Source organism: Megalops cyprinoides, chromosome 1 (assembly GCF_013368585.1).
Source record: "Megalops cyprinoides isolate fMegCyp1 chromosome 1, fMegCyp1.pri, whole genome shotgun sequence".
Classification (NCBI taxonomy): domain Eukaryota; kingdom Metazoa; phylum Chordata; class Actinopteri; order Elopiformes; family Megalopidae; genus Megalops; species Megalops cyprinoides.
In genome coordinates, this window is record NC_050583.1 from 175001 (window position 1) to 185000 (window position 10000).

The 10000-nt window shown below is 49.9% G+C and overlaps 1 protein-coding gene across 1 annotated transcript in view; it reads right to left on the bottom strand.

The window, feature by feature from the left end:
* LOC118775513 (ras-related protein Rab-26) overlaps positions 1-10000 on the bottom strand; it is a 36970-nt gene that overhangs the window by 20650 nt on the left and 6320 nt on the right. The gene's annotated exons all lie outside the window — the stretch shown is intronic.

Consider the following 10000-nt stretch of genomic DNA (forward strand, 5'->3'; position numbering starts at 1 on the left):
TGTGTGTGTGTCTGTGTGAGTGTGAGTGTGAGTGTGTGTGAATGTGTGTGTGTGTGAGTGTGCGTGTGCATGTATAAAAACAATCTCCATCTCTCCATCTGAGAGGCTGAGCTGGTGGCAGGTGATTCAGAGTGAAAGTTGCTCATATAAACGTGTGCTGCATATTCCAGCTCAAATGGAAAAATTGTATTCTGAAATGAGAGTCTGAGGGTCTTTCACCTGATGACATCATAAATAAATATACATAAATAACATAACACAGAGTTGTGCTGTTTGATGCTGCCGCTTCTGGTCTCCTGCGTTTCACTGCATCTCTCCTGCAGTTTCCTGCCCGTGCAGCAGGACAGACCCCCCCCGAGCACCACCCCCCCAGCACCCCCCCCCCCCCCACACACACACACCGCTCAAACACTGTGCTTCGCCAGAGATGAAGGAGGTGTGCGCTGTCAGAAGATCTGACGCCTCTCTAACAAGAGCAACGCGGCGCAATCTTCTGAGGAGATGCTCTGTGTTTTATGCTAAAACAAACCACCCACAATCTCTTCTCTGAATATCCGGGACCTTCTCCTGCTCTGTTTCAAACATGAAACAGCATCACCCTCCACAGCGCGATACCTCAGGCTCCTGACACTGCCCGTTTGATCCTGCTGTGTATTTAAGGTCATGTTTGTGAATGAAAAGCTAACACCCCTAAATATGTATATACTAGCATACACACACACACACACATTAAGATAGTATTTTGGAAGAGAGTCACAGAGATACGTCCTAAGTAACAGACACAGGGACACATCCTGAGTCACAGACACAGATCCCTCACACTCACACAGCCGGGAGAACGCCCTGCCCCTTTCTGAAACACACTCACACAGCCGGGAGAACGCCCCGCCCCTTCCTGAAACACACTCACACAGCCGGGAGAATGCCCTGCCCCTTCCTGAAACACACTCACACAGCCGGGAGAACGCCCTGCCCCTTCCTGAAACACACTCACACAGCCGGGAGAACGCCCTGCCCCTTCCTGAAACACACTCACACAGCCGGGAGAACGCCCCGCCCCTTCCTGAAACACACTCACACAGCCGGGAGAACGCCCCGCCCCTTTCTGAAACACACTCACACAGCCGGGAGAACGCCCTGCCCCTTCCTGAAACACACTCACACAGCCGGGAGAACGCCCTCTCTCTCTCTCGTCTCATTCGCTCACAGAGTCACATGTTCTCTCTCTCTCTCGTCTCATTCGCTCACAGAGTCACATGTTCTCTCTCTCTCGTCTCATTCGCTCACAGAGTCACATGTTCTCTCTCTCTCGTCTCATTCGCTCACAGAGTCACATGTTCTCTCTCTCTCTCATCTCATTCGCTCACAGAGTCACATGTTCTCTCTCTCTCGTCTCATTCGCTTACAGAGTCACATGTTCTCTCTCTCTTGTCTCATTCGCTCACAGAGTCACATGTTCTCTCTCTCTCTCTCTCGTCTCATTCGCTCACAGAGTCACATGTTCTCTCTCAGTTCTAAGGAGGAGAAGCATGGAGCAGCAGAAGGAAAAGCTGGATCTTTACTAAAAACAGGAGGACATATCAGATCATAAAACAGAACACCTCTTTTCAGCATGTAACAGTTTACAAAAAGACTTTGGGGCCTTTAGAGTTTACGGTTTAGGGTTTAGGGTTAGGGTTAGGGTTTAGGGGTTAGGGGTTGGGGTTTAGGGTTTAGGGTTTAGGGGTTAGGGTTTTGGGTTTAGGGGTTAGGGGTTAGGGGTTAGGGGTTAGGGGTTAGGGTTTAGGCTAAAGGCTTCCCTCCCTGCTGTGGGACCTGCACACGTCTGGGGATCATAGGAAAAGTTACTTGCAGAATAGCAAAAAATGATGTCCTGGTACACCCTCATGAATATTCATGAAAATAATCATTACAAGCCCAACTCACAGGAGCTCGTTAGTGTGAACTGGATTGACTGTGCAGTACAGGGTTTTAGGCAGTGAAGGCAGATATCAGGGACACAATGTGAGCATCTGTGTGGGGTGAATTCAGTACTGCATTGGGACAGCACTGCAAGTATGAGGTCCTTTATAAAAGCTGTGAAAGCGCTGTTAGAACCTGTGCTTCACTGCTCAGGCACAGTGACACAGAGCTGCCCTGTGTTCTGTGCACCACAGGGATGCACGTGACCTGGGTGGGATCTCTGTGAATAAGCATTCTGCTGGGTTTAATAAAGCCTATGCAAATCGCAAGCCTCACACATGTGGAGATGACAGAATATTCTGGAAAAGAAGCACAACACTCCATTGCACAGATTCCTCTGAAAACTGAGTAGTCCTGCTGACAGCCAAGGCCTAACACTGATGACCTTTTGACTTCTAACTCTGATAATAAGTTCTGGGAAGCATCATGACACTCATCTAATATCATGCATTAGGTCAATACACCATGGCACAGAGGCGTGTTTCCCGTCTGCCTCTCCTGTCTGAGATAAAGGGCCTTTCAGCAGAGAGCAGAGCCATCAGAACACCTTCACCCCCCCCCCCCCCCCGCCCCTCCCCATCCCAACGCCAAACACACGCTGCCTGCAGCTGAGAAAAAAGAGCTTATCTCTCGTCAGTAATTTAAATAAACAATTGCAACAAAAATGTTTATTAATAAGAATACTAGTTACCCTATGTTGGTAACGCTAGTTAGATAACACATCATAAGCAAAATGTCATAAACGTGTTCATAAAATTGGTAAATCATATTTAGCAACTAATATATAAACACATATAGTAACCAAATAGTTACGTGGTTCTTTCCTTTACTCCTCTGAGGACTGTATATTATGACTTCATAATATCAACAATCTGCTTAGTAGTGAGTACATGTTGTGCGAGGTCGCCCAGGGCAGCTAAGTATGATGGCACGCATCACACCAGTGTGCTGAAATGCCTTAGCAACGCATAGACAGACATTAATACAGAGGTAATTTCATGTATTTCCCATCTTTTCCTGAAGTGTAACTGAGTGTAACTGAGTGTGTGTAGAAACACTGTGATCCATTGAATCACTGAGCTGTACCAGCTGTGAGCAGCGTGGGGCTGGGCCCGGCCAGTCGCTGAGCTGTGAGTGTGGCAGCGTGGGGCTGGGCCCGGCCAGTCACTGAGCTGTGAGTGTGGCAGCGTGGGGCTGGGCCCGGCCAGTCACTGAGCTGTGAGTGTGGCAGCGTGGGGCTGGGCCCGGCCAGTCGCTGAGCTGTGAGTGTGGCAGCGTGGGGCTGGGCCCGGCCAGTCACTGAGCTGTGAGTATGGCAGCGTGGGGCTGGGCCCGGCCAGTCGCTGAGCTGTGAGTGTGGCAGCGTGGGGCTGGGCCCGGCCAGTCACTGAGCTGTGAGTATGGCAGCGTGGGGCTGGGCCCGCCAGTCACTGAGCTGTGAGTATGGCAGCGTGGGGCTGGGCCCGGCCAGTCGCTGAGCTGTGAGTGTGGCAGCGTGGGGCTGGGCCCGGCCAGTCACTGAGCTGTGAGTGTGGCAGCGTGGGGCTGGGCCCGGCCAGTCACTGAGCTGTGAGTGTGGCAGCGTGGGGCTGGGCCCGGCCAGTCACTGAGCTGTGAGTATGGCAGCGTGGGGCAGGGCCCGCCAGTCACTGAGCTGTGAGTGTGGCAGCGTGGGGCTGGGCCCGGCCAGTCACTGAGCTGTGAGTGTGGCAGCGTGGGGCTGGGCCCGGCCAGTCGCTGAGCTGTGAGTATGGCAGCGTGGGGCAGGGCCCGGCCAGTCGCTGAGCTGTGAGTGTGGCAGCGTGGGGCTGGGCCCGGCCAGTCGCTGAGCTGTGAGTATGGCAGCGTGGGGCAGGGCCTGGCCTCTGGGCCTGTGCTCCACACACACCTCACCTGCTGCCCCACTCTGGGGCTCCCCTGTGTGATGTCACAACCAGCAGGCCACGCCCACAGAGGCTGAGGCAATGGATGGACAGAGCATGTCAGCCCTGTCACTGGCCACTGTCCTGAAAACTCATTCAACTCTTTCAGACGAGAAAGAAGCCAATTAGTTATTTAAAGAGAGATCCAGACAGTTCATTTTCTCACTCATTTGCTGGAAGCTGCTACGCACCTGACTGCTCCCACTGCAGGAAAATGACACATTAATAAAAACTTCCTTTGCAGAGAACACTCTTACAGAGAACACAGTGTTATAGAGTCAAGGACTTGACCTCAGGTCCCGAGTCCGCTTTCATAACCAGTGACTGGACATAGATTTGAGGACTCAGGGGGATTTAATTAAAATCTTTGCAAAATGGCTTATTATAAAAAATGAAGATTCGCTAAAATAAACTGTTTAAATTCTTTAATATTACATTGCAATTAATCAATAAAGCTGTTACACATCAGTGTCAGTGACATGGAGCGTCAATCAATGAAAAGCAGGAATTTTTAGAGTTGTCGATAACAAGAATAATCAGATTTGCATTGGTAGACCATACAGTCAATGACTGAAACAAGGTGTCAGCAGTGTGCATGACCTGCGAGAGATACACTGAATTTATACAAACATACACCATTCATACTGACTGTGCTACCAAAGCAATCATTAAACAAAGAGATATTTTATTTGGATTTCAATGCCTCTGTCTCTCCTTTTGGAATCTCACATTTAACAGTGGGAGCTGTGAATTCCTCTCTCTCAGACTCAAACTCAGGTGCTGTGAACTCGGATTTGGGCTTGAGGACTGGCGATGTGAGACTCAGTTCAGATTTGAGAGTAAGTGAATTGACTACAGCTGGCGGAGGGACCGATCAGATGCCACCATTCTGTCTGTCCTGTGTGTTCACCTCTCGTTACCTCTCTCTTCACCCACTCAATGATCTTCTCCATAAATGGCTGACAGATTTTAAGAATTCAGGGATTTGAACTGGCTTAGTTAGTTCTGTTTCCAAGACATTTTAAGATGTTAAAATATTACACTCCCAGTCCCAGTCCCAGTGATGGAACAAGGCAGAAGTCCTACTCTCTCTCATCCTCTCTCTCTCCCTCCCTACTGCCTCTCTCTATCCTTCCCTACTCGCTGTCTCTCTCTGCCCCCTGAGGAGGTGCCTCCCTCTCCTCATCCACCTGACTGTCATACATAAACATGTATTTAATATTCCTCATCCTGTGAGGACCTGCGTGCTTACCATCATAGTGTAACTATACCGTGCGCCGGTCACATCAACCAATCAGGCCTCCAGCGCTGCTGCACGCTCACGCCAGTGATAAAGACCTGAGAAGAGCTAACGCTGCCTCCTGGCCGTCATTCCCACAATTTCATTCCCACAATGCATTTCTGTGCTTCTGCAGAGGGGGACTCTTTCACAGACTCACTCCTGCACATGAGAGATCTCTTCAGATGAAGCATACATTTAAACATATAACTCTGAGGAAGCAATTACAAACACACAGGAGAGTTATTTTTATCTGATAAAAATTCAATCATCCCAATTCTCTGAGATCGAGGTCAATAAAGCCTCCCTGCTGTGCAGCTCCAGGCCCTCAGGGGCAGAGAGGAGGTCACCTTACCCCGCCCAGGCCACACACAGGAGGAGATCAATCACATCCATACAGGCAAAACAAGAGCCTGTGACCTTCAACGAGGAGAGACCTTCTCTCAGAGAGGAGACACCTTCCCTCAGAGAGGAGAGGCCTTCTCTCAGAGAGGAGAGACCTTCCCTCAGAGAGGAGAGACCTTCCCTCAGACAGGAGAGACCTTCCCTCAGAGAGGAGAGACCTTCCCTCAGAGAGGAGAGACCTTCCCTCAGAGAGGAGAGACCTTCCCTCAGACAGGAGAGACCTTCCCTCAGAGAGGAGAGACCTTCCCTCAGACAGGAGAGACCTTCCCTCAGAGAGGAGAGACCTTCCCTCAGACAGGAGAGACCTTCCCTCAGACAGGAGAGACCTTCCCTCAGAGAGGAGAGACCTGCTCTCACAGAGAGACACAGCCCTGGAGAGAGGCGGGTCTGCTGCTGTCCATGGTAACAGTCCCAGGTGGGCTTCAGTGGGGGGGCCAGAGGGGCACGCATGAGGTATAAATCTATTTCACACCCCATCAGAAGAATGAAAGGACATCCACCAGGGCCTGGAAGTTCATTTAAGTCTAAACAAAAGGAAAAATGTGATGGTTTAGATGACAGAACTCAGACAGACAGCATGGGGGGACAGAGAGAGAAAGTCAACGTTACACAGAAAAATCATACAGATGGCTGCCTTCAGGGTCTTATCCCGCTGCTGCTCAGACTGAGGTGAAACAGCTTCATCACATCCACACGATCGGAGCTCCATTACTGTAATACCCAGTACTGGTAACCCGGTAACCGCAGTGTGCTCACGGCTTCATTACAGAGATGAGCATAAAGCGCGTATTGTCCACAGGATAGGGCAGCTCATGGAGCCAGATGGGAAACGCCTCCTTTCTCTGCTGGACCTCCGTCTGCTGACTTTACCTGGAAATGCTGCACTGCAGTAGCACCTCAGAACCTGACTGTTGCTCTTTCCTTCATATCACATTTCAATCCAGAGCTTTGAGAGGTGCACCTGAACAAAGCTGTGCTAGAAATGAGGCCAATGGCAACGCAGGGTTGTCCATCAGGAAGCTGTCAGCATCACGACACCCGGATGTACCTCTGCTCCAGTCTGTACTGTCTAACAGGTCTGAGCAGGTGTGCACCGGAGCACTCTGAAGCGAGATCAACCCCTGAGTCTGAGTTACTGCTGCTGGGTTTTCATAACGAGGAAATTAATATTCTCAACACCAGCAAATGCAACCACATGCAACCAAAAGTGCTTCCCTTCCGATCCAAACATGACAGCACCCATTCCTCCTGACACACACACACAAACACAGACAGACACATACAAACACACACACACCCACTGCAGCTGTCTGGCTTGTTGTCTATAAAGAGGTCACTAGTCACCACAGTCTTGTTTCTGGTGAGTACAATCTGCTCTAGGAGCTCATAACTCAAGTCACTAATGAACAAATGTATAAATGTGCAAACACACACAGCCACTTACAAATGCACGCCCTCTCTCTGATGCATACATACACACACACATACACACAAACATACTTACACATGTGCACTCTCTCTTTCTCTCACACACACATACACACACACACAATCACATATATACAGACACACACATACACACATATGTGCACACATACATATACACTCACAGTTGGCAGACTGAACTCCTGAATGAACAACGTTTGGCACCACTGCTGTGAATGCTACTTTCAGTGCCACTCTTCAAACACTGAAAACATTTCCCTGCTTAAACTCAACTGGCTTTTAAACTTTTAACTGGCTCTGGGAAAAGAGGACGGCATGAGAGCTCATTACACAGAGATACGCTGTAAAAGGAGCCAGCAGACAGCCATTCCGGGGAGAGGGCTCTTTGTTTCCACTGACAGCATCTGAAAGCAGATCTGTGGGCAGTGTCTCAGCGGTGGACCAACTGAAAGGATTATTTCTGACAGAGAGATGAGGAGCTGAGAAATTCAGCTGTTTTCTGCGCTTAAGTGAACCCCTGAAGTGAACTCCCTGAACCTCAACCTTCAACTACAGCAGCATGTGAACTGAGTTTGAACAACTTAAGTGTGAAATAACCAATCCCTCTCTATCCCCCTTTCCTTCTCCAGAGGGTGAGTTCAAAGATGGTGTCCACAAAGATATTGGCTGTGTGTGTGTGTGTGCGCATGTGTGTGCTTGCCTGCATGTGTGTGCACATGTGAGTGTCTGTGTGTGTGTGTGTGTGTGTGTGTGTGTGTGTGTGTGTGTGTGTGTATGTGCGCGCTCGTGTGTGTGTGTGTCCGTGTGTCTGTGTGCGCGTGTGTATGTGCGCGCTCGTGTGTGCGTGTCCGTGTGTCTGTGTGTGCGCATGTGCGTGTGTGTCTGTCTGTCAATGCATGATTTCATTGCTCTGGAGAATTAAAATGTGTCTGATTCCTGCAGCAGTACAGAGTGTTTGCAATGGCACCATGCCTGCAACTGCAGCCCTGAAGAACAAAACATAACATCTGCCAAGCAATTAGCCAACTCAATAAATACCCTAAAGCAGCTTATGTGCTTAGCAGATGCTCTTACAGAGGGAAATTTACACAGCTTCCATTTTACATATTACCCTGGTATATAGCTGGAGTATACTATTTATTACTGTTATTTTTAAACATGATGTTTTGTGACACCCCCTTCCCGTGGATTGCAGTTGCACCCCTCTGTATTTTCTCCTGGCCTGACTAATATATCAACATATTTATTACAACTGAAGTAGATCCACAAGTAGAGTGGAACTGAACATAACAGGTACACAGTTGTGTAAAGGTGCGTGTGTGTGACTGTGTGCATGTGTTAAAGTGTGCCTGTGTAACCGTGTGTGTAAGATGCGCATGTGTAACCGTGTACATGTGTAACTGTGTGAATTGTCAAAGGTGTGCCTGTGTAACCGTGTGCGTGTGTATATACAGTTGGGTGAAGGAGGAGGTTATGTTATTGCTGCTGTTGGCAGTTTTGGGGGGTGGGGGTAAATTCCACCACAGTAAACACCTGGCCCTACACTCTCCCCTGCCTGGCCAACCCACCCCCCCCCCCCCAGACATGTTCCTCACTTCCTGCACCACTTCTACTCCTCCTCTTCATGAGGGAAGCTTGGGTTACTGGGCTTCCCACTGCTTTCCCTATACGGTGTGGCAAACACATACCTCTAAGCCATCGTTAATTATTCATCTCAGGTTCTGCAGGGAAAATATGAGTTCAGCTCAGGGAAGGAGTCAGACAGGATCAAGCTGAGAACCCTAACCGGGCTGAATAACAAACACACCACATCCTGCAGGCAGCTGACAGCAGAGGAAAACTGTCTGCACTGCATCCCTGACAGCTCCCCAGGAAGATCCCAGCTCTCTGTTTAAATGACACTGACCCCAGAACAGTGTTCCACCCACCCTGATCCCAGTCCTGCATTCATGCAGACTGACCCCAGGCTCACAGGGTGAGTGATGGGTGTGTGGACCCTGGGAGGTGCAGACCGCTGACAGACACTGCAAAAACCAGGCAGGGGGGCACAGGGCCCCACCCTCAGCTGCGCCAGAATCATGTGACCACATGCAGCAGTATGTAGCGCAGGGAAACACCTGCACTGAGGACACCTGCCAAATGAGGAAAACAGGGGCAGCGCTGCCGCCCTGCTGGGCCCTCCGGTCACTGCACCTCACTGTCCTCAGCGGGCCTGAGAAAGCCACCTGCTCTGCGCTACAGTGTCACCACTTCTCATCACTGTCCACCTCCAAATGGCTTAACACACACGTGTGAGTGTGTGTGTGTGTGTGTGTTTGTGCGTGTGTCTGTGTGTTTGTATGTGTGCGCACGTGTGTGAGTGTGTGCTTGTGTGTGCGAGTGTGTGTGTGTGTGTGAGTGGCTGTATTAAGATATAAAAATAAGTGACAGGTCAAGGCTGACATCTAATCGCTTTTCTCCAACTCAGTCCTCTGAGAACGCCTGCAATTTGCTTTGAGCTCTGCTATAAGATTATCCCTCCACTCCTCCCAAACCGGGCGGCTTTGGCACATACATAACAGACAAGCACAGGAACACTGGCCCTCAGCAGGTCCCAGGCTAGCAAGGGCCATAAAGATAACGGCTTCAGTTTGCAGAAAATTCATTTCCATGCTGGAAAAATGTTGACTTCATTATGTGCTCGTGTTTTCTGTGTTGATAAGGGAGCCGCTCTAAGATGGACATTCTCATAAGTCACTGCCTCTCCCATCTGAGCAGGAGCACCGGGACACGCACACCAGACTGCGCCTCCCAGACAAACACTGAAAGGGCAAGATGCTCTTCAAACAAAGAGAAACATACACGTCAAGGGGGGGGGGTTCACTGCATAAGAGGAGGGAAGTGAGGGCTGGTATTACAGTTACTGGAGTGGGTTCAGGACTGACGTCCACAATGGCCTCTTTTCCACCAACGCGAACTGACATCCTAGTTCTGGGCTGTTGCTAGT